Here is a 26,571-nt window from a genome sequence, read left to right as displayed (position 1 = left end):
CAGGTTAAATTTGATGTACTGCCCAGCGCAGGCATACAGGGCTTCAGTGACCTGCTTGACACAGATGTACACAGCTGACTGGGAGATGCTACAGACATCTCCACTCGGGGTCTGGTAGGATAAAAGTTCAGAGCAGCCATCAGTTTGACAGCCACTAAGAGTGGGTGCCTCCCCACCCCAACCTCGAGGCGCCAGGCCCTGCAACAGGTTGCACAGGTGTCGCACTGTCTCCTTTCGGAGGCAGAGATGTCAGCGGCACACAGACTCCAACATCTGTTCAAATGACAGTGGTGCACAAAACTGCCGGGGTCTCTGCTCCCTCCTTCTCCTGCATCCTCCCTGGGTGAATGGCAGCCACCTCCTGCCTCTGGTGCTTGTCTCCCTCTATTCCTGCAAGTGGTAAGGCTCGGGCCTCCTGTGCTTGCAATTCTTCCTCCAGCTCCTCCTTCTCAGCTCCAGCAGTAATCAAAAGAACAACAAGATTGATGGGTTGCATTGCAAAAACCATTACTCAGAGGGGTGGGGAGGAGGGGAGATGGAGAGGAACAGATGTAGAAGTTATGGAATGCTGCTTGCCCCTAGCACATAAACAGTCACTGTCCATACCCCCCAATTCCCCCAGCCACTTGCTCCCCACAATCACAGCCCCCCGATTCCCTCAGCCCACATGCTTCCCACATTCACAGCCCCCCCAATTCCCCCAGCCACATGCTCCCCACAATCACAGCTCCTTGCAAAGTTGTGCTATTTGCAAGAACATTGTGCACATCCTTCAGCTGGAAGTGAGCTGAGTGCACCAGGACCCAGCAGCACCACAAAGCCCATGGTCAGTGCTGAGACCTGGATCCGTGCTGCGAGTCGGACATCGGAGACCCTGCAGAGCATCAACCACACACCCACCACACATTTGCGGAGCCATCCCAGACCCGAGAAAGAAAATGGCCACAACTGGACACAAATGGACGCAGGTTTAGGGTGCTGGGGCGTAGGTACAGAGGAGATGTCAGGGGTAAGTTTTTCACTCAGAAGGTGGTGGGTGCATGGAAACGGCTGCCAGCACTGGTTGTGGAGGCGGATTCGATAGGGTCTTTTAAGACACTTTTGGATAAGTACATGGAACTTAGTAAGATAAAGGGTTATAGGTAAGCCGAGTAGATAGGGATATGTTTGGCACAATTTGTGGGCCAAAGGGCCCGTTTGTGCTGTAGTTTTTCTCTGCTTCTATGTTTCTACAACAAAAGGACACCCGTGAGCAACAGACAGCCTTTGGTCACTATGCACTTACCTCCTCACTAACCCTCACTGATGGAGCACCCGAATCGGACTTTTGTGGAGCATATCTGTTTCACACCAATTTGGTATTGGCAAACACAGCGGAAAAGGGGGAAGTGCTGGTAAAGTTGGGCGTGCAGCCCATTAATTCAATTGAAATACATTCAAATACATTCAAATGTATTTAAATGGCTGTTGCACCTGTTTCAGGCGCAGTCCCGATCGTGTCCATTGTCGGGCCTTGTAAAGGGGGAACCAGAATGGAGGCAGGCACAGATCGCACTACTTGCCTCACGTCCCACTTTAGCATATTTCTGCACCCAATGCGATGATAAAATTGGGCCCTTTGTGGTGGGATTTTCCAGCCCTTCCCACTGACAGGCAGTGGGATAGAGGAACCATGCAAAATGCCACTATCATTGGAGGGACCGCAAGATCCTGCCAGTGACCAATGGCAAGCTACTTCTGCTGCCAAGAAACATGCCACAGGAGGGGAGCAATTTCCTGTCATCCGTTAAATTAGTATCGGAGACTGGTCAGACTGAAAGCACTGTGCATTATTCTCGTCGCCATTTTTCAAAAGGGAAGAAGCAGTGAAGAGGTGCAAAAATGATTAACATTTAGGTGACACGGTGGCACAGTGGTTAGCAGTGCTGCCTCACAGCACCAGGGACCCGAGTTCAATTCCAGCCTTGGGTGAATGTCTGCGGAGATTGCACATTCTCACCATTTCTGGGTGCTAATGTTCTCTCCCCCAATCCAAAGATGTGCAGGTTGGGTTGATTAATCATGTTAAATTGCCCCTTTATGTCCCAAGATGCGTAGGTTAGAGGGATTAGGGGGATAAATATGTGGGTTACAGTGATCGTGCCTGGGTGAGAAGCTCTGCTTGTGAGTTGGTGAGGACTTGATGGGCTGAATAACCTCCCTCTGCACTTTAGGAATTAGCAGGGCTGTTCACAGGAAAAAAACTAAGTGCAGAAAATTGAATGAGGAAGAAAATTCAATCAAGCACTATTGTAAAACATTGATTTAGAGCTAATTAAAAAGAAAAATTGCAACTAAAATAATATGACATATTTATTCAGCATATTTCACAAGCTGTGGGTGTCCTGAAGCACTTTACAGCCAATTAAGTATTTCTGAAGTTTAGTCACTGTTATAATGCAAGATTACATTAAAATAATGAAGAAATACTGGAAACATGAAACAAAAGCAGGAAATTCTGGAAGGTCATGTAAAAAGAGGAGGGTTAAAGTTTTGGATTCTTCAGCAGAAAGTAGAAGCTTAAACAAGGTTTGTTTGTTTAGCATATCTTCACACCTATACTGTTTTTTCCCCCCTTTTGGGAATAATAGAGAAAGTGGTGGAAGGATTTTCAGAATGATTATCAGCCCACCGTTGAATGCTCCTTCCGTGGCCAACAAGTCCTGGTCTTGGAATTGAACTTGGAGCTTCTGGTCCATCAGTAGGGGTGTTGCCACTGTGCCACAAGGCCTCCTTAAACAAGGTCTTCACTAATGCTGAGTAATAGGGTCGGACTGAAACAGCAGCTACTGCAATTACAGAGAGGATGCTAATGAAGTGAATGACCAATAAATTGCTTAATAGGAAAGCAGTAACCCATAACACAGGATAAAAGATCATCTCGGTGAGGCAATGGAATAAAATTGAAAGAACAAAACAAGCAAATGTTCCTTCATTTTTCAATTTTCAATTCTGAAAAACTGAAAAATAAACAGTTACATCCAAAGCATTAATCTAACTTATGTCTATTGAGATGCTAATGGACCTGTCATATATTTCCAACATGTTCTGTTTTGTTTATGATTAAAATGAATTACCTGCTTTTCAACCTCCTGTAGCAAAGCACTTTTTTTTTGGCCAGGATGGGAAGAGTTTTACAAGGGGTTAAGATGATCTAAACTTGGAAACATAGAAACTGGGAGCAGGAGTAGGCCATTCAGTCCTTTGAGCCTGCACCGTCACTCATTTTGATCATGGCTGATCATCAAATTCAATATCCTGATCCCATGTTCCTCCCATTTCCCTTGATCTCTTTAGCCCAAAGAGCTATATCTACTTTATGCTTGAAATCAGGCAGCATTTTGGCCTCAATTACATTTTGTGGTAGTGAATTCCACACATTCACTATCCTCTGGGTGAAGAAATTACCCACCCAGTGGGAGCTAGGACTCATTATGGGCTCAAAATTACTATTGGAGCTAATAACGACAAATACTTGGCATATTTGCGTTGTATTCCTTTGGCTCCTATTTTAGCAAGGTGTTGACTTATGGCTCATAAAGAGGTAATTTGAACTAACTTACCTATAAGAGCCATCCAGTAGGCCCCCTTCCCTGAAATTTTCTCCCTTTTGAATCAGTACCAAATTTCCTTGTGTTGACTTGGGTTACCTATCTTTCCAGACACTGCAGTGCAGATCATTATAACCTGGTGCATTAGAAAAGTTCTCCTCATCTCTCCAATGCTTTTCTACTTTTTAAAATAAGGCAATTAATGCTTTCACTAAATTGGTAGGGGAAGGAATATATTTGAGAATAAACACTCTATCTGTAAAAGCAATTTTATCATTCTCAATGATCAGGAAGATGCAGAATGATATAGAAAACTTGAGTTTGGAGCAAACCTGTACAAAGATTAACAAGTATGGGTTTCTATTGGTCAAACATTATAGCACTTTAATTACAAACAGTCAGAAATGTTCTTGGATCCATTTTAGTGATGGTGCTTTTGTTTCTTGCCCGTGATCTATCACCATGTACTGTCTGTAAAATAATTGGTGAATATTGTCATATAGAAAATAGGAGCAGGAGGAGGCCATTTGATTTGATTTGATTTATTACTGTTACACGTATTAGTATACAGAGAAAAAAATTGTTTCTTGCGTGATATACAGACAAAGCATTTCATTCATAGAAAAGGTACTTTGACAAGGTACCACATAGTAGGTTGTTGCATAAGTTAAATCTCATGGGATCCAGGGTGAGGTATCTAAATGGATACAAAATTGGCTTCTTGTCAGAAGCCAGAGGGTGGTTGTAAAGAGTTGTTTTTCAAACTGGAGGCCTGTGACCAGCGATATGCCTCAGGGATCAGTGCTGGGTCCCCTGTTATTTGTCATTTATATTAATGATTTGGATGAGAATATTGGAGGCATGGTTAGTAAGTTGGCAGATGACACTGAGATTGGTGGCATAGTGGACAGTGAAGAATGTTATCTCCAATTGCAACAGGATCTTTGATCAATTGGGCCAGTGGGCTGACAAATGGCAGATGGAGTTTAATTTAGACAAATACGAGGTGATGCATTTTGATAGATTGAACCAGGGCAGGACTTATTCAGTTAATGGTAGGGCATTGGGGAGGGTTACAGAACAAAGAGATCCAGGGGTACATGTTCATAGCTGCTTGAAAGTGGATAGAATGGTGAAGGGGGCATTTGCATTCTTGGCTTCATTGATCGAACATTGAATACAGGAGTTGGAAAGTCTTGTTGAAGTTGCACAAGACATTGGTAAGGCCACACTTGGGATACTGTGTGCAATTCTGATCACCCTATTATAGAAAGGATATTATTAAACTAGAAAGAGTGCAGAAAAGATTTACTAGGATGCTACCGGGACTTGATGGATTGAGTTATAAGGAGGGGCTAGATAAACTGGGACGTTTTTCTCCGGAGCATAGGAGGCTGAGGAATGATCTTACAGAGTTTTATAAAATAATGAGAGGTACAGAGCGACTAGATAGTCAATATCTTTTCCCAAAGGTAGGGAGTCTAAAACTAGAGGGCATAGGTTTAAGGTGAGAGGAGAGAGATACAAAATTGTCTAGAGGAGCAATTTTTTCACACAGACGGTGGTGAGTGTCTGGAAAAAGCTGCCAGAGTTGTAGTAGAGGCTGGTACAATTTTGTCTTTTAAAAAGTATTTAGATAGTCAGATGGGTATGATGGATATAAAGGGATATAGGCCAAATGCGGGTAATTGGGATTAACTTAGGGGTTTTAAAAAAAAGAGCAGCTTGGATAAGTCGGGCCGAAGGGCCTGTTTCCATGCTGTAAACCTCTGACTCTAAGGAGAGAGTGCAGAATGTAGTGTTACAGTCGTAGCTAGGGTGTTATCAAAGATCAGCTTAGCATGAGGTGGGTCCATTAAAAGTCTGAAGAAGCTGTTCTTGTGTCAGCTGGTGCGTGATGTCAGACTTTTGTATCTTTTTCCCAATGGAAGAAGGTGGTAGAGACTATGTCTGAGGTGCAAGTGGTTCTTGATTATGCTGGCTGCTTTTCCGAAGAAGCAGGAAGTGTAGACAGAATCAATGGAGGGGAGGCTGGTTTAAGTGATGAACTGGGCTTCGTTCATGACCCATTGCAATTTCTTGCAGTCTTGGGCAGAGCAGGAGCCATACCAAGCTGTGATACAGCCAGAAAGAATGCCTTCTATGGTGCATCTGTAAAAGTTGGTGAGAGTCGTAGCAGATATGCCAAATTTCCTTAATTTTCTGATAAGACCCTTCAAGCCTGCTCTGCTATTTATAATGGTCATGACAGATCATCCAACTCAGTAGCCTGATCCACCTTCCCCCATGTCATTTGATCCCTTTTGCCTCAAGTGCTATATCAAACTGCTTCTTGAAAACAGCACGTTACTAAACATGTACCCTATAATCTGCTCAGCTAAACATTGAATCAGATGATTTCAACATGAAAGGTGATAAAAGAAAGGAAGCAACCTTCAGAGAGAAAAATAAAGTTTACTTCATTAGTGTCACATGCCGACTGACATTAACCCTGCAATAAAGTTACCATGGAAATCACCCAGTATGAAGTATCTCAGAAAAAAAGGCTTGTTTTATCCAGTTTAAAATCGCTGATCAAGATGCTTAGTTTGAAAATAATTGCCTGACCCAAGGAACTCATTGCCTGTTCTTGTTTCTGTATAATTACAGAGCATAGATAGGCTGCTGGTGATAATAACATATTGCTCATAATCATCAGTTCTGTAGACAATTCTAATCAAGAAAGTAATTCGGAACTTGAATCAGAGAAGTTTTAATTAGGAGCACTATAAGACACTTTAATAGTCAAGATACCCTCGGATCCCAAGAAATAAACTTAAACCACTGCAGCTAGTCATGAATTTAATAAATTAACTTGCTTAATGATGTGAAGGACATTATCAACGAGTTTAACTTTTATAAAGCTCAGAGTCAGGCAGGAACTTGGACAGAATGTCCCTCTTCTGTGCTGTAAAATTCCATGATTCTAAATAACACGTTGTCTTGGAAAGAGTCACCTTACGCTTTGAAATGCTGTTGTGTTATTTATGAGTAAAGGTAATTTAATGTCCTCGGGCCTGTTTACAGAGGGTTGGATTTTTATTTTGGCCCCGTCATGGTACGGGAGAGTCCACTGGCATGCAGCGGGGCTGGACAAAACCAGCGGGTCTGGAAATATTGATGTTGTAGAACGGTATTAGCGTTAATGTTAAATTAGTGGTCAGTGGAATATCAGCGGGACATGTCAACTCCGTGTGCACGAGTGAAAAATCCTTTTCTGCATGCTTCTACACAGAGGTGTGACTTGTGCATGAGCTTTCACATAGTTCCAGAAGGCGAATGGGGGGCGGTTAGTGATTAAACGGTCACTCGATTCAGAATGACTACCGGGAAAGCTAAAATTGGGAAACCGGCCCCCGACTTTGAAGCCACGGCTGTGATGCCCAACGGGAAATTAAAGCAACTCAAACTCTCCAAGTACAAAGGAAAATATCTGGTCTTCTTTTTCTACCCAAATGACTTCTCCTACGTGTGTCCAACCGAGATTAACGCCTTTGGTGATCGGGTGGAGGAATTCAACAAGATGAACTGTGAGATAATTGCTGCCTCTACTGACTCCCACTTTGCCCACCAGGCTTGGATCAACACCCCGAAAAAAAAAGGGGGTCTCGGCCCAACCAAGATCCCTTTACTGTCGGATCCCCATCGCACCATCTCAGTGGATTATGGTACCTTAAAGGAGGACGACGGTGTCCCTTTCCGAGGTTTATACATCATAGACAGTGCTGGCATTCTTCGAGAGATCATGATTAACGACCTGGCTGTTGGACGCTCAGTGGATGAAGTCATTAGGCTGGTTCAGGCATTCCAGTTTGCCGATGATCATGGTGAAGTCTGCCCGGCTAACTGGAAACCTGGTGATCAGACCATCACACCAGATGTGGAAAAGAGCAAGAATTACTTTGCCAACCTGAAATAACTACGTCCGTGACCAATATGGAATATTAAACCTATTCATCGTATGGCTGAAATAAAGTGCCGTTTATTTAACATTAAACCTGTTCATCGCGTGGCTGAAATAAAGTGCTGTTTATTTAAAGTGAGCTGGCATCTTGTTGCTGAGATTCAAATTGCTGGGTGTGAGAATACGTTGTATGCATTGAAGTTCTCTGTACAGAGCCTTGCTTGGTGAGACATGGATGGGACTGGGGGTGAATGTGACCAGTTTGTCTGCTCCAGTTTTTAATTTCAATCATTGACAAATCAAGAGGTCGTGAATTGGGAGGGCTAATCCCTGTGTTTGGTTTTTCAATGGTTCGCCTTGTGGCATGAAGTCGGGAGAGACTTCTTGCAAAACGTTCCCTGTGTCTGACAGAATCAGTTTCCACTTGTGTATTAGTTCCACTGAGTGTTCACTTTTGTAGCCAAAAATGCTGCAATGTTCTATAGGTGTTGGGGGCATTGTCATGACTTTGAATAAACCAATGATGTTTGTGCAAAATTCATTAAAGTTTGGGGGGGGGGGGTGGGGAACTATCCATTAAGTTTCTTTTAGGGAAGGAATTAAGAACAAAGAACAAAGAACAACACAGCACAGGAAACAGGCCCTTCGGCCCAACGAGCCCGCGCCGCCGTCCCATTGTCTCAGTGACCTATTCATGATTTTAGTCTACGCCTAATGTGCGAGGATCAGGGAGGTCCAATATAGGGACAATTTGTTACCCAATCAATCAGCCTAAAAGCGCATCTTTGGGATGTGGGAGGAAACCGGAGCACCCGGAGGAAACCCACGCAACCACAGGGAGAACGCGCAAACTCCCACAGACACAGGCCCAAATCCATGTGTCCGCACAGCAACAGAGATAGTCTCTGAGCTGTCATGTTGCCCTCAAGATGGTCCAGTTTAAGCACACTAACGACATGAAGCAATAGGCAACTCCCGAAGCAACATCCAAGAGCAGCCCACTACAACCTGCCGCATGCATGCCCCTTGCTGGTCAACAAGGTGGACTTAAATGCCTGTGGAGACAAAAAATTCATTATTAAACAGGCAAAGACTGTAACATCCCTGAGGCAAAAATGGAATCCCAAGCCTACAATGTTTAGTAAGGCCTGCTATATCCCCCTATATGTAGACCGCTCATGTGGCTGTCTAAGTGACTCTTAAACAACCCTAGCGTGCCTGCTTCCACCACCTTACTCGGCAGTGCATTCCACACCCCCACTACCCTTTGCGTGAAAAACTGCCTTCTAATATTTGTCTTATACCTAGCCCCCCTCACCCTAAGCCCGTGACCCCTCGTTCTATCCATTTCTAATAGCGGAAAAAGCTTACCACCATTTACTCTATCTATCCCCTTCATAATCTTATAAACCTCTATTAGATCCCCCCTCAGCCGGCGTCTCTCAAGGGAAAACAGCCCAAGTTCGTTCAATCTTTCCTCGTAAGACAGCCCTTCCATACCAGGCAGCATCCTGGTAAATCTCCTCTGCACTCTCTCCAGGATCTCTACATCCTTCCGGTAGTACGGCGACCAGAACTGGACGCAGTACTCCAAGTGAGGCCTAACCAACGTTCTATACAACTGCAACATCAGACTCCTACTCTTATATTCTATACCCCTTCCTATGAAGGCTAACATACCATACGCTTTCCTCATCACATTCTGCACCTGCACCGACACCTTCAGGGACTTGTGCACTTGCACCCCCAGGTCTCTCTGCGTATCTATACTCCGGATAGTTCTACCTTTTATCGTATAACTCCCCTCCACATTATTCCGGCCAAAGTGCATCACCTCGCATTTCTCCGGATTAAATTCCATTTGCCATCTATCTGCCCAATCTACCAGCCTGTCTATGTCCTGTTGCATTGCCAGGCACTGCTCCTCAGTACCCGCCAATCCAACCATCTTAGTGTCATCAGCAAATTTGCTGATCACACCACCTACCCCCTCTTCCAAGTCATTAATATATACTACAAATAGAAGAGGTCCTAGTACCAAGCCCTGCGGCACACCACTGGTGACAGACCTCCAATTGGAAAAGGAGCCTTCCACTACTACCCGCTGTCTCCTCCTCCCAAGCCAGTTCTCCACCCATCTACATACCTGGCCTTGTATCCCATGAGCCTTCACCTTTTCTATCAGCCTACCATGAGGGACCTTGTCAAACGCCTTACTGAAATCCATATAGACGACATCAACGGCTTGTCCTTCGTCAACCGTTTTTGTCACCTCTTCAAAAAATTCCACTAGATTTGTAAGGCACGACCTCCCTGTAACTAAGCCATGCTGCGTATCCCTGATCAGATTGCAGCGCTCCAGATGTTCATACATCCTATCCTTGAGGATCCTCTCCATTAGCTTGCCTATAACTGAAGTCAAGCTCACCGGCCTATAATTCCCTGGGTTATCCCTCTGACCCTTTTTAAACAACGGTACTACATTTGCAATCCGCCAATCCTCTGGGACCTCACCTGTGTCCAAAGAAGAGACAAAGATTTGCGTCAGAGGCCCAGCAATTTCATCCCTCACCTCCCTTAGCAGCCTGGGATAGATGCCATCAGGCCCCGGAGATTTATCCGTCTTTATACTGTCTAAAAGTCCCAACACCTCTTCCCTCGTGATGACTATTTCCCTCAACAGATCCTCAAACTCCTCAAGCACAGCACCAGACATCAGGCCCCTCTCCTGCGTGAATACCGACGCAAAGTATTCATTCAAGATCTCCCCCATTCCTCCAGGCTCCAAGCATAGTTCCCCTCCTCTGTCCCTGAGAGGACCAATCTTCCCTCTAACCATCCTTTTGTTTCTAACATAGGAGTAAAATGCCTTAGGATTTTCCTTAATCCTACCCGCCAAAGCCATTTCGTGGCCCCTTTTTGCCTTTCTGATGCCCCTTTTAAGTTCTCTCCTACATTCTCTGTATTCTTCTAACGCTATCTCTGTCCTCAAATGCCTAGATCTAATGTACGCCTCCCTCTTCCTCCTGACCAGGTCCTCAATATCCCTAGTTACCCACGGCTCTCTAATCCTACCCTTCCCATCCTTCCTCTTGACCGGCACATGTCTTTCCTGCAAAGATTTTAGTTTTCCCTTGAGAGACTCCCACATACCCAGCGTCGACCTGCCATCAAACAGCTTACCCCAGTCCGTATCTTTAAGATCCTGCCTAATCCGGTTGTACCTAGCCCTCCCCCAGTTTAACACCCTCCCCTTAGGACAGGCTTCATCTTTATCCATTAATATCTTAAACCAGACAGAGTTGTGGTCACTGTTAGCCACATGCTCTCCTACTTCAACGTCAACCACCTGCCCAGGCTCATTCCCCAGAACCAAGTCCAGTATAGCCCCCTCTCTGGTCGGGCTATCCACATACTGCTCCAGGGATCCTTCCATTACACACTGTACAAATTCCTCCCCGTCAGCACCCTCTGATCTCGGCACCTTCCAATCTACCCCGGGGAGATTAAAATCTCCCACTACCACCACCCTATTCTTCCTGCACTTATCTAGAATGTCCCTGCTTATCCCCTCTTCCACAGCCCTCGGGCTGTTGGGCGGTCTGTAGTACACACCCAACATAGTAACATCTCCCTTCCTATTCCTCAACTCCACCCATAGCGACTCGATTCCTATATCCTCTATACCTCCCTCCCTCTGCACTGCTATGATGCAATCCTTAACTAACAACGCCACTCCCCCACCTCTCAGCGACCCACCCCTATCACGCCTGAAGCACTTATACCCAGGAACATTCAACTGCCAGTCCTGCCCTTCCTTTAACCAAGTCTCTGTCACCGCCACCACTTCCAACTTCCTTTCGAACATTAATGCCTTCAGTTCATCTGTTTTGCCAGTCACACTCCTAGCATTGAAACACATGCACCGAAGACCCTCAGAAACAATCCGATCCTTCTTCCTACCCTCCGGGCTTACCCTATCCCCAATCCCAGTTCCGTCCACCTCCCCACCCCCCCTCCATATTAGTTTAAACCCTGCCGAAACACTCCAGCTAACCTTCCAGCTAAGATATGCATGCCCTTCCCAGTTAACTGTACCCCATCCCTCTTGTATATTTGCCCCTCTTTCATAAAGACTTCCCAGTGGTCTACGAATCTAAAACCCTCTGCCCTACACCAATCCTTCAACCACGCATTTAGTTGGAGTATCTCATTATTTCTAGCCCTGCTAGCCCCAGGCACCGGCAGCAGCCCAGAGAACGCCACCCTGGAGGCCCTACATTGTCCCATTCTGCTCACCACAGGAATTGTAGAGTAGGGAAGAGGGGAGGATGATGCAAAGGTCCACTGACCTGGGGTGGAATTTTCCAGTTTTGGGGCTGGAAAATCCCATTCTCAAATTTAGAACCATAGAAAAGTTACGGGGCAGGAAGTGGCCTTTTGGCCAATTGTATCTGCACTGACCAGGAAAGAGGAAAAGGAAACTGGCCATTCATGTTCATCCCATTTTTGAGCATCTGGTCCATAGCCTTGCAGGTTACAGCAGATGCAGGCACTTCTTGAGTATTTCAGCCTGAACCATCAACTTGTGCCATGAATTCCAGATGCCCACCACGCTTTGGGTGAAAATGCTTTTCCTCATGTCCCATCTAATCCTTCTATCAATCACCACAAATCTACACCCCTTGATAATTAATTCCTTAGCTGGGGGGAATCACATTTTTCCTGTCTGCACTCCCTAGCCCCTCATAATTTTGTATGCTTCATTTAAGTCACCTTTTAGCCTCCTCTGATCTAGGGAAAAATACGCCCTGGCCTATCCAATCGCTCCTCATAGCTCCAACAGTTCAAGTTCTGGCAACATTCTTACAAATCTCCCCTGCACTCTCTCCAGAGCAATTATGTCCTTCCTGTAATGTAGTTACCAGAACTCCAACTGTGGCCTAAACATCATTTTATACAGTTCAATCGTTACATCATTACTTTTGAGTCCAGTACTTTGCCAAATAAAGGAAAGCATTTCATATGCTCTCTTGACCACCTTGTCCACCTGTCATGTTTAAGGACCTGTGGACATGCACCCCAAGATCTCGCACTTCCTCAAACCCTCTCGATATCTTCCCATTTACTAACAATTCCCTTGCTTTGTTTTCCCTCTAACAAACGCATTACCTCACCTCTTTCTAGACTAAATTCCATTTGTCACTCCTCCATCAGCTCAATCAAATCATTGATATCATCCTGGAATTGACAGCTATTCTCCTCACTATTAGCTACATAGTCAATTTTATGCCAATTATAAATTTCCCAATCATGCTTCCCAGATTTAAGTTTAAATCATTCATATATACAGCAAACAGCAAGGGTCCCAATGCTGAGCCCCATTTCTGGCATTTCCATTGATCCTGATTACATTTAAGTATTGGAACCAATATTTTCAAATCAGTTCCAGCCATGTACAATTGTAAATTGAAAGATATTGGTCGATAATATTGCACTGGTATTGTCCCAGTGGAACACTATTGACTTTTTTGTTCTCAGGGATACACAGCATTGAGCCTTTAAACTGTAAGATTTGTACTTTGATTTATTTGATAAAAACAGCCTGAAACACATGTACCACTTTCCCACTTTAAACAGCAGGATTGTTCATTTTGAAGACACAAAAAACATTTTGTTGTGATAGAGGTCAATGACATTGATTTGCTAGACTTGACCTTGCTTTAGGATAACCTCTGTCTATCATGATGCCAGTGATTAATTGGCTGGCAGAGGCATTGTCAGATACCCACTTCTGCTTTGCATTAGATAAAGGCTTTGCTTGCGAAGATTGTGTCCAAAAGCTGCAGTATAAAACTGATTTAGATCATAAAAGAGAGGGCCGAACAAAATAATACCACTTAAAATTGTAAAAGTGAAAGTTTTGTTGAGGATATATAAAAATTGAGGTTAAAATGGCGAAATATTAGTATCAAATTTTAGAAGATGTTTTCTGGAGGAAACACTCAGGGAATGTTTTCTTGATTTTCTTCAAGGCCAACAGCAAATACCCTTGCTTCACCATTGACTGCAAATTTCCACTCATGAAGAGACAGAATCATAGAATCTGTACAGTGCAGAAAGAGGCCATTCAGCCCATTGAATCTGCACTGACAACAATCACACCCAGGCTCTATTCCTGCATTTATCTTGCTAATCCCCCTGATACTAAGGGGCAATTTAGCATGGATGATCAATCTAACCTGCACATCTTCGGGTTGTGGGAGGAAACCAGAGCACCCAGGAAAAACCAACACAGACACAGGGAGAACATTCAAACTCCACACAGTCACCTGAGGCCAGAATTGAACCCGGGATCCTGGTGCTGTAGAGCAGCAATGCTAACCATTGTGCCACTATGTCATCCACAGATGGTTGTCTCCCTGAAGATAGTCATCTTCCACATTCCCAAGGTTTAGCGTGCCACTATCAACTTTCTAAACGTTAATTTTACTTGTCCATTTTTTGAACTAGAACTCTTCTGCTTCTGATCAAGATTTGTCTCTATATAGCATTCTCTAGTCAATAAATCTATAGCTCCAAGAAATATCACCATCAACTGCTGAAGTTTTTCTAACCTAACATTTTGTTTTTTGCTAAATGCTAATTTTTCCTCAGACTTACAGCTGGGAGTTGCAAAAGGTACATTTTAATCAGACAAAGCAACAGACCCATTTTGAAATCTGCTGGAAATTGAAAAATGTTTTCAGCAACATTTACATTGCTGAAGCTAATGGAATCCATGGATGGTATTTACTGGAGGTGACAGGGGTTTCACCAGTTGACTAGAGATATTATGTGGTCTATTTTCGGGAAGGGCCATGTATTAAGTGTGAATCAGGCATTAAACTGGGCAGCAGTAGGCCTTCTGCTGGATCAAGATCCCCCCCTCACCCCCGCCCCCCGGGTTGATGTCTGCGATCTGTAGATATACCCATCAGAGGCCAAGGATCACCAGGCACTAAGGCACAGATAGGAGAGGCCTCACATGCTACATGTCATAAGTGAGAGGATTGGGGGTCTGCAGTAGAGGAAGGGGAGGGGAGGTAGCCTTTTTTCCTGATTCTGGTCCCTCACTGAATATGTGCCAACAATGAGGAATTAATTGCCCACCTAAGACCTCAGTTGGCAGTAAGGCAGAAGGGCTGTGCACTGACTTTCCCACCACAGACTTAATCAGGGAAATGGCAAGAATGCAATAGGATTTCCACTAGCCACTTTCCTGCCTGATTAAATGTCCTCCACCATTAAACTCACCACAGGAGAGGGCAGTGAATGCCACCCAAAATAAGTCTATTGAATACATTTATATAAGAAACATGTAACAATAGATTACTACATTCTATAATTTGTAACTGATGTCTTTATTAGAGAAAAAAGTAGAAAATTTGCATTTATTATGTGGCTTTCGAATCTCAGAATGTCCCAATTTTTTTTTGCCTTTATTTCAATTCAATCAAATCAAGTCCAATTCAGAGTGTCAACAAGTTGGAACATTCCCAATCCAAGCTGACAAGACAGCTCTCACCTCCTGTCTTGGGCTTGATCTACATGATCCAAGCTGATTGGAGTAGGCATTGCTTCTCCTCCAAGGCTTGATCTCATTTGCATCTTAGCCAAAAGGCCCAGATGCCGCTTTTAAAAATTGCTTCAAATGAATTAGACAACAGTGAATTGTTAACTGTTGTAACAAAAGAAACAGGGCAGGCAATTACAAATACCTAACTCCTGCAAACAGCACTGTGAAAGTGACCAGATAATCAACGTTGTGATATACATTGCCAGAGGCAGGGAAAACTCCCTTTCTTTTCATTAAGAGATCTTTCATGTTCATTAAAACAGATGAGCACTCAACACTCACTCTGAACTGAACTGAACTGTCGACTTAGATACATACAAATGGATGGTCATTCATTCTTTGAGATAACATGGCAAGTGCTGTTATTCCAGATTTTAAGAACTTCTTCACTCAAAAGGTGGTGAATCTCTGGAATTCTCTGCCCGTTGAAGTGGTGGAGGCTGCCTCGCTAAATATTTCGCCAAATCATATAATCATATAATCCCTACAGTGCGGAAAGAGGACATTCAGCCCATCAAGTCTGCACTGACAAATCCTACCCAGGTCCTATCCCCATTTCCTCATATATTTACCCTGCTAATCCCTCTTACCTACAGATCCCGGAACACTATGGAGCAATTTAGCATGGCCAATGCACTTAACCTGCATATCTTTTGACTATGGGAGGAAACTGGAGCACCCAAAGGAAATCTACACAGGCTCAGGAAGCACATGAAAACTCCACATTTATAGTGACCAAGCCAAGAATCAAAACAGGTCCCGGGTGCTGAGAGGGAACAGTACTAATTACTGTGCCACCATGCCATAATCTATGGTAGCTGAATTTGCCAATGACACCAAGATATGTAGAAAATTAAGTTGCCAAAAGGAGGTGTATATGGATATAGAGAGGTTAAGTGAGTGGGCAAAAATTTGGCAGATGAAGTACAATTTTGGAAAATGCAAACCTGTTCACTTTGATAGGAAGAATAGAAAAGCTGTGTATGATTTAGGTGGAGAAAGAATTATGTGCCTTGATGGATACATGAAGCACAAAAATTTAGTATGCAAGTTCAGCAACTAATTGGGGAAGAAAATGGGATGTTGCAGAGACTATTTCCTTGGGTGGCTATAGCTGTTACTAGGGGGCATAACTAAAAGGTTCATGGTGGGAGATATAACAGGGATGTCCGAGGTAGATTCTTCACTCAGTCGTCGGAGTGTGGAATGGACTGTCTGCTGTGATAGTGGAAATGGATATTTTAGGAACTTTCAAGCGGTTTTTGGATAGGCACATGGAGCACATCAGAATTATAGGGAGTGGGGTAGCTTGATTTTGGGATTGGACATAGCTTGGCATAACATTGAGGGCCGAAGAGCCTGTACTGTGTTGTAATGTTCTATGTTCTATGAAAGTGGAATGGAATATAAGAACAGAGGAGTTTTACTACAGCTTTGGTGAGGCCACATCTGGAATACAGTGTATAATTTTCCCCTCCTGATTTGAAATAAGATATAATTGCATTAGAAGCTGTTCAGCAAAGGTTCATTTGAATCATTCTTGGCATGCGGAGAAAGGTTGAATAGGTTGGACCTATAACCATTGGAGTTCAAAAGAATGAGAAATGAAGTGTTGGTACAAAAAATGAACAGATAGGTTTTTACTGAATAGCAGCACACTGTGGTTAAAGAGTTAAAACCAGGAGGTTACAATCCTTGCGAGTTGCCCTAAGCAATTGTTCTTATATGTGTAATCAAACATAGCACAGTTGACATTTAGACAGTGGGAACACAGTCAGAACTGTTCCCTGCTTGTGGCACTTCAGTAATAAACCCTGGCAATAGATATTGGCAACTGTGATAAGTCCATTAATGTTAGCATATTTTCACCAGGTTTTTGTGAGCTGAAGCACAGATCATTTCAAATTTATTAGATAGTCATATAGTCATAGGGTCGCAGAGATTTGCAGCATGGAAATAGGCCCTTCAGCCCAACTTGTCAATGCTGCCCCTTTTTTAACAACTAAGCTAATCCCAATTGTTCACGTTTGGCCCATATCCCTCTATACCCACCTTACCCATGTAAGTGTCTAAATGCTTTTTAAAAGGCAAAATTATGCTACTACTACTATGAACTCTAACCGCTTGTTCCAGACACTCACCACCTTCTGTGTGAAAAAATTGCCCCTCTGGACACTTTTGTATCTCTTCCCTCTTACCTTAAAGCTATGTTCTCTAATTTTAGATTCCCCTACTTTTCAAAATATATTGACTAGCTGACCTATGCCCCTCATTATTTTATACAGTCTATAAGATCACCCTAAGTTTCCTACACTCCAGATAAAAAAGTCCCAGTCTATCCAGCCTCTCCTTATAACTCAAACCATCAAGTCCTGATAGCATCCTAGTAAATCTTTTCTGCACTCTTTCTAGTTTAATAATATCCTTCCTATAATAGGGTGACCAGAACTATACACAGTATTCCAAGTGTGGCCTTACCAATGTCTTGTACAACTTCAACAAGACACCCCAACTACTGTATTCAATGTTCTGACCAATGGATCCAAGAATGTTGAATGCCTTCTTCACCACCCTGTCCACCTGTGACTCCATTTTCAATGAGCTATGAATACGTACCCCAAATCTCTTTGTTCTATAACTCTCCTCAACACCCTGCTATTGATTGAATAAGTCCTGCCCTGTTTTGATCTACCAGTATGCATCTCGTATTTATCTAAATTAAACTCCATCTCCATTCATCAGCCCACTGGTCCAATTGATCAACATCCCATTGCAATTGGAGATAACCTTCTTCACTGTCCACTATGTCACCAATCTTGGTGTCATCTACAAATTTACTAACCATGCCTCCTAAAATTTCATCCAAATCATTAATATAAATGACAAATAACAGTGGCCCAACACTAATCCCTAAGGCACACCACTGGTCACAGGCCTCCAGTTTGAAAAACAATCCTCTACAATCACCTGTCCTCTGTCATCAAGTCAATTTTATATCCATTTGGTTACTTCATTCCGGATCCTGTGAGATTTAATCTTATGCAACAATTTACCATGCGGTATCTTGTCAAAGGTCTTGCTAAAGTCCAGGTAAACAACATCAACTGCACTGCCCTCATCTACCTTCTTGGTTACTCTTTCAAAGAACTCAATCAAATTTGTGAGACATAATTTTCCACTCACAAAGCCATGCTGACTGCCCCTAATCAATCCTTGCCTCTCTAAATGCCTGTAGATCCTGTCTCTCATACCTTCTAACAACTTACCTACTACAAATGTGAGGCTCACCAGCCTGTAGTTCCAAGGCTTTTCCCTGCAGCCTTTTTTAAACAAAGGCTCAACATTTGCCACCCTCCAATCTTCAGGCACCTCACCTGTGGCCATTGATGATTCAAATATCTTTGCTGGGGGACATGCAATTTCCTCTCTAGCATCCCACAATGTCCTGGGACACATTTCATCAGATCCGGGGATTTATCTACCCTGATGCAGTGATGAAGCAGTGTGTGTGACTTCCAAATTCAGTGATTGTTGATTTCAGTATTTCAATTTTCTTGCCATTATTCTAATAGGAAACTATTCTTGTGCTCACCCTCCATTGCACCACCCCAGCTTAAGCTGGTTAGATGCATTGGCCATGCTTAATTCTCCTTCAGTGTACAAAACAGATGCCAGAGTGTGGTGACTAGGGGATTTTCACAACAATGTTGCAGTATTAATATGAGTCTACTTGAGACACTAATAAATAAACTTGGACTTAAATGTAATCATGAATGAGGCATTAATAACAGATTTTGTGCTGTGAGGTTATATACATGACCAAAGCACTGTCTGACGCTACCTGGAAGCTCAGAAGCAGATCAGTGGTGATTTTTTGTGGGCTAACTTCTCTCTTATTGAAAAAGGTTATCGATAGAAGGAAGGCTTGCAAATGGAGTTGGCCAAGAGCAAACTTGGTTAAGGAGAATTAAGTGTAAGAAGGTATCAAAATACTCAAGGAATATAGGAAAGCAAAGTATGGAGGAGGAATAACAATTTTGATTCAAGACAGCATAACAGTGAAATGATGTCTGAGAGGGGTCAAGGGCAAAATCTCTTCAGAGTTAAGAAACAATAAGTGCACTATTTCACAACTGGGAGTATTCTACAGGATACCAATTAGTGGGAAATAATGGAGAACCAACTTTGAAAGGAAATTACAACTGCTTCTATTTATATAGCATCATGAGCATATGAAACATCTCTAGATACTTCACAGGAGAATTATAAAACAAAGGGAAGGACTTTCTGCCCCTCAGCACCAACCACCTGCTGCCCCAACCCCCATCCACCCCCATCCCCGTGCTGTATTTTCCAGTGGCGGACGTGGCTCATCATTGGCAGCTGATGGGATTTTACAGTCCCGCCAATATCTTTGTGTGGCTTCCCTGTCTCATCACTGGGGAACCTACTGTGGGAACTGGCCTTTGGTGGGACAGGAAGATCCGCCAGTGGGAATCTCCAGAAAATCCCACCCAATCCCATCTAAACCACATAAGGAGATATTAGGTCAGGTAATCAAAACTTTGAACAAAAAGGGAAGTTTTAAATAGTTTAAAGGAGGAAGGTAAAGTAGAAAGATGCAGAAGTGTAGGGAGCATATTTTTAGGCAACTGAGTATATGACCATCGATAATGAAAGCAATTAAATTTGGCTAAGCACAAGAGGGCAGAATTCGAGGAGTGCAGATATCTCAGAGGATTGTGGGGCTGGAGGAGATTACGGAGATCATAGAATCCTTACAATGCAGAAGGTGGCCATTTGGCCCATCTAGCCTGCAACAACAATAATCCCACCCAGGCCCTATCCCCATAATCCCACATATTTACCCTGCTAGTCCCTCTGACACTAAGAGTTATTTTAGCATGGCCAATCTACTTAACCCACATATCTTTGGGCCGTGGAAGGAAACTGAAGCATCCGAAAGAAACCCACACAGACACAGGCAAGAGTGCAGGCTCTGCGCAATTGTCCAATGCTGGATTTGAACCTGGGTGCCTGGAGCTGTGAGGCAGCAGTGCTAACCACTGTGCCACCATGTTGCCCACAGATAGGGAGAGACAACACCATGGAGGGATTTGTAAACATAAATGAGAAGTTTAAAATCAGAACTTTGTTTGACCAGGAATTAACATAGTCAGCAAACACAGGAATGGCAGGGGACCACGACATGGTGTGAGTTAAGACACGTGGAGCTGAATTTTAATGATCTCAAGTTTATGGTGGGTAGAACACGGGAGCCGAGTCAAGAGTGTATCAATAATGGAACATTTAGGAAATAGTGATCATGATATCATAAAGTTTCGGTTATTAATTGAAAAAGGCAGGGCACAATTTAGAGTTAAAATACTTGCTTGAACAGGGGCCAATTTCAACGGGCTATAAACTGATCTATCATCAGAAAAATGAAATCAAAAATTGGCAGGCTAAAATGTAGACAAAGACAAAGACAAAGAACAACACAGCACGGGAAACAGGCCCTTCGGCCCAACGAGCCCGCGCCGCCGTCCCACTGTCCCAGTGACCTATTCATGATTTTAGTCTAGGCCTAATGTGCGAGGATCAGGGAGGTCCAATTTAGGGACAATTTAGTACCTAATCAATCAGCCTAAAAGCACATCTTTGGGATGTGGGAGGAAACCGGAGCACCCGGAGGAAACCCACGCAACCACGGGGAGAACGTGCAAACTCCCACAGACACAGGCCCAAATCCATGTGTCCGCACAGCAACAGAGATAGTCTCTGAGCTGTCATGTTGCCCTCGAGATGGTCCAGTTTAAGCACACTAACGACATGAAGCAATAGGCAACTCCCGAAGCAACGTCCAAGAGCAGCCCACTACAACCTGCCGCATGCATGCCCCTTGCTGGACTTAAATGCCTGTGGAGACAAAAAAATTAATTATTAAACAGGCAAAGACTGTAACATCCCTGAGGCAAAAACGTAATCCCAAGCCTACAATGTTTAGTAAGGCCTACTATATCCCCCTATATGTAGCCCGCTCATGTGGCTGTCTAAGTGACTCTTAAACAACCCTAGCGTGCCTGCTTCCACCACCTTACTCGGTAGTGCATTCCACACCCCCACTACCCTTTGCGTGAAAAACTGCCCTCTAATATTTGTCTTATACCTAGCCCCCCTCACCGTAAGCCCGTGACCCCTCGTTCTATCCATTTCTAATAGCGGAAAAAGCTTACCACCATTTACTCTATCTATCCCCTTCATAATCTTATAAACCTCTATTAGATCCCCCCTCAGCCGACGTCTCTCAAGGGAAAACAGCCGAAGTTCGTTCAATCTTTCCTCGTAAGACAGCCCTTCCATACCAGGCAGCATCCTGGTAAATCTCCTCTGCACTCTCTCCAGGATCTCTACATCCTTCCGGTAGTACGGCGACCAGAACTGGACGCAGTACTCCAAGTGAGGCCTAACCAACGTTCTATACAACTGCAACATCAGGCTCCTACTCTTATATTCTATACCTCTTCCTATGAAGGCTAACATACCATACGCTTTCCTCATCACATTCTGCACCTGCACCGACACCTTCAGGGACTTGTGCACTTGCACCCCCAGGTCTCTCTGCGTATCTATACTCCGGATAGTTCTACCTTTTATCGTATAACTCCCCTCCACATTATTCCGGCCAAAGTGCATCACCTCGCATTTCTCCGGATTAAATTCCATTTGCCATCTATCTGCCCAATCTACCAGCCTGTCTATGTCCTGTTGCATTGCCAGGCACTGCTCCTCAGTACCCGCCAACCCAACCATCTTAGTGTCATCAGCAAATTTGCTGATCACACCACCTACCCCCTCTTCCAAGTCATTAATATATACCACAAATAGAAGAGGTCCTAGTACCGAGCCCTGCGGCACACCACTGGTGACAGACCTCCAATTGGAAAAGGAGCCTTCCACTACTACTCGCTGTCTCCTCCTCCCAAGCCAGTTCTCCACCCATCTACATACCTGGCCTTGTATCCCATGAGCCTTCACCTTTTCTATCAGCCTACCATGAGGGACCTTGTCAAACGCCTTACTGAAATCCATATAGACGACATCAATGGCTTGTCCTTCGTCAACTGTTTTTGTCACCTCTTCAAAAAATTCCACTAGATTCGTAAGGCACGACCTCCCTGTAACGAAGCCATGCTGCGTATCCCTGATCAGATTGCAGCGCTCCAGATGTTCATACATCCTATCCTTGAGGATCCTCTCCATTAGCTTGCCTATAACTGAAGTCAAGCTCACCGGCCTATAATTCCCTGGGTTATCCCTCTGACCCTTTTTAAACAACGGTACTACATTTGCAATCCGCCAATCCTCTGGGACCTCACCTGTGTCCAAAGAAGAGACAAAGATTTGCTTTGGAACAATACCTTTAAACGGAAGATAGTTCAGGTAGACTTAAGGTAGGAAAATCAAAGCTGGAGCACTTTGAAAAGTGAAAACGAGGGAGAACGGTAAAATAGAAAGAGGGTGAATATGACAGATATTGGGTTGATAATATGTGTAAGGCTAAGTAGAGAAAGTTCAGAGAGTGAATGAGAAAATGAAATATGAGAGGCAGAGAGAAAATATGAGAAGAGATTAACAGCAAACACAAAAGTAAATCCCCAAGTTCCCTGTAAAAATATGAAAAGTAAAACAATGAGAAGAGGAGAGGTGAGGGGATTGAAAAGTGGATATAAACAAGGACGCAGAGGGCATGGATGAACAGCCAGATGAACACTTAGCATCTGCTTTAATAAGGAAGAGGAGAGGATATTGTTGAAGTCATTGGGAAAGAGGAGATAGTTGAAATACTGGATGGCTAAAAATTGATAAAAATAAATATTAGAGAGACTGGCTGTACTTAAAGTTGCTCCATGCCCATGGCCAGGTGGAATGCAGCCAAGGGTTCTGAAGAAATAAGGGTGGAGCTTTAAGTGAAACTAGCCAAAATCAGTAAATACAGGGGACTTGGCAGTATTAATAGGAAATTGTCTGAGTGACATGAAATATATTTGTTCTGAACAGTTGCATTACAAGCTGGAAGAAGGTATGGAGTGAGATTTCCCGGAGGTCACGACTAGGACCGTTGATTTTCCCGGTCTGTGTTAGTGATTAGATTTGGCTATGTAGGACACAGTTTCAAATTTTAAAGATCATACAAAAGTTGACAATATTGTGTATTGTGAGGGGAATAGTGATAGATAGGCTGGCTGTGAACACATGCCAGATGAAATTTAATGTGGAAACCTGTGAAGTGACAATATTGATATGAATATCAGGAAGATTCAACATAATATAAAGAACAGAACAGAGAGGCCTGGGGGTAAATGTATATTAACATTTGGAGGTGTTAGGACAGTTTGAGGAAGCCTGTTTGATGTATGGTATCCTGGGCTTTATAAATAGAGGCACAGAATAGAAAAGCAAACAAATTGTGATGATCAAAAACACTGATTCAGCTTCAACTGGAGTGGAGTATCCAATTCTGTACTCTGCACTCTAGGAAGGCTTCAGCAAGGGTACAGGAAAGACTTACGAGAATGGCTCCAGGACTGAGGGACTTTGGTTATGTCAAGAGATTGGAGAAGCTTGGGTTGCTTTTCAGAATCGTTTGAAAGGGGATTTCACATGCGGTCCAGGCAGAGTGGATAGAAACAAAACTGTTCCCACTGGCAGAAAGGTCAAGAAGCAGGGGACACTGGTTTAAGATGATTGACAAATGAAACAGCAGCACTGGAGGAAAACCCTCTTTTTTATGTAGTGAGTACTTTAGATCCGGACAGCACTGCCTGAGAATGTGGCAGAGGCTTTCAAATGTGAATTGGATAAGCACCTGAAAGGAAATAAAGTGCATAACTCTGGAGAAAGGACAGCAGAGTGGGACTAGGCGAGTTCGCTTTGTAGAGAGCTGGTACTAACATGAAGGGCCAAACAATCTTTTTATATGCTATTTTATTCTGTTCTATTGAACCATTCAATGTCACTAATAGCAGAATCATAAAATCTCCCGTGGGTAAGTTTGCAGATGGCGGGTTTGGGGTTGGAGGGGGCAGTAAAATTCCATGGATACACTTCCATCTGCCAATGTCCCCACTTACATGTCAGTTGAGGCTTCTAAGTAATCAATTAATGGCTATGCAAGGGGCCAGTTCCCAAGTCTTTGCCTAACAGGAGAAGGCTGGCAATGGGCAGGAGATGCAACAGTTATTGAGGGCAGAACCTTTCCTTTACATGGGGGGAGTAAGCACGTTGCAAAGCACATAATACTCCTTAAAGTGTAAAATGGCTGTGGGACAGCTCGTTGGAGTAGGGATGCATTTTTGAAGGCAAGCAGGAAACCCCATCCCCATAAAATCCTGTCCTCTGATTCTACACGTCTTAAAGCACTGCAGTTAATCTTTAACAGAGGAACCATGACTACAGTAAAGATGGACTGTTTGTTCACAATGGCACAGCAATGTGGACAGTATGACTGTCTTCCACCCTGAAAGATTGGCGATTCTATTGCAGGAGTTGCACTGATGTAGGCTAGTCTAATAGGAATGGGTGGCATGGTGGCACAATGGTTAGCACTGCTGTTTTACAGCGCCAGAGACCAGGGTTCAGTTCTAGCCTTGGGTGACAATTTGTGTGGATTTTGCATGTTCTTCCTGTGTCTGCATGTGTTTCACCCACTGTATTTTGTTTTATTACTATTGAGGAATTAACATTTTGGTTTCAGGAGAAGAGCAAAAGCATACTCCTCATTTTTACACACAATTATACCTACTATACCACAAACCAAAATTGGAAGCCATCGCACAACCTGAGAGATACCATTTAAAATACTTCTCATAGCCAATACATTTGCATCTATTATTGCAGTTTGCCAAAGCTTATCAACTTCACTTACAAGTGAAGATAGCATCATAGGGACACTCAGGTTTGCAGTTTACAGTGCTGCTGTTAGGGGATGAAGAGATGTCACAATGTGTTTGGCAGCCATTGAGTCATTGATAGCGAGATTAACCATGATCTGTTTGGAGTCCATTGATACGTTTTCAAAAAATGTGGCTCGGTTCAGCCACTACATTATAAAGGTATTATAACTGTCTTCTTGTTAATCACATCTGATACATATAACAATATTTAAATTTTCAGATTCCCAACTAAATATCAAGTGAGTGCAAACATTTTTATGCATGCCGATTTTCGAGCTGTTATGAGTCAATCTCAGGGCCAGACAGATACCATCTTTGGTGTCGTATACTTAACTGAACCCTACCATTCAATGTCAGAATTGTATCCAGTGCAGATTAATGAGAAAGTGTTTTTTTTGTAGTTTTGCAGTCAGTTCTCTCCAGCCCTATCCTGAAATGCTTGGAGATGTGCAAGAACAGCCTATATAGTAAAGACACTCTACTCAAGGAAAAATACCTTTTAGGTTCCAAGTTCCCTTGGCGTCAAGTATCCTTATCTTTGAAAATGAAAAAATTGCACTTAAATTGGTGAGTGTAATTGTTTCATTTAAACTTTATGTTTGATTTGTTTATGTTATTACAGCCCATGCAACAAAGCGGGCTCAAGTCTCTTTCTACGTAATAGAGCACAACATGCTATCAACACCATGAAAGAATCATGAAGCATTTTTATTTTACATGAATGTGCTAAAAACTGTTTTTATCACAACAGGTGGTACAGAAACAGCTACCAGTATGATAAAAATACATGGCCAGTAATATTAGCTGAGTTTGTTTTCCAAATTCAGTTAGCTTTAAACCTAAATTCAAAACTTAATGAATTCATAAATTTCACTTCATTGTGAATATCAATTTATTATATAGGAATAAAAACGGCTTTAAGTGGAGAGGTGGGACTGGTTCACAGGTTTTCTCTTCAATATTTATTTCATACATCTGAAGGGCACTGTGATGATTATGATTTAATCAGGATTAATCCCAATCTATCATGGTCATTATTGTTATCCATCATGTTTTGATTGCCTTGTGAACTATTCAGGAGGTTATGAATCTTTTGCTACCAGTGTTAAATCAAACTTTAATGCAAAATTTATTGTAATGCATTGACATTATACCCCCGTTTATGCGGCATTTATGTTTAATTCAAAACATTTAACTACAAAAAGGACAAGTGAAAGTGAACACATCAGTGTGAAATGAGATATCCACCATGAGGGCAGCATGGTGGCAAAGTAGTTAGCACTGCTGCCTCACATGCCAGGGACCTGGGTTTGATCCCCAGCTTGGGTCACTGTCTGTACAGAGTCTGCACGTTCTCCCCGTGTCTGTGTGGGTTTCCTCTGGGTGCTCCGGTTTCCACCCACAGCCCAAAAGACATGTTGGTTAGGTGCATTGGCCATGCTAAATTCTCCCCCAGTGTACTTG

At 43.3% G+C, this 26,571-nt stretch overlaps 1 pseudogene; it reads left to right on the top strand.

Moving 5' to 3' along the window:
• Positions 1-6,948: 6,948 nt before the first annotated feature.
• Positions 6,949-7,548, top strand: LOC145346957 (peroxiredoxin-1 pseudogene; annotated as a pseudogene).
• The last annotated feature ends 19,023 nt before the right edge of the window (positions 7,549-26,571 follow it).

This window comes from Carcharhinus amblyrhynchos, chromosome 8, assembly GCF_965287045.1.
Source record: "Carcharhinus amblyrhynchos chromosome 8, sCarAmb.v2.hapA, whole genome shotgun sequence".
NCBI classification, from domain to species: domain Eukaryota; kingdom Metazoa; phylum Chordata; class Chondrichthyes; order Carcharhiniformes; family Carcharhinidae; genus Carcharhinus; species Carcharhinus amblyrhynchos.
This window is presented reverse-complemented; position numbering and strand designations above follow the sequence as displayed.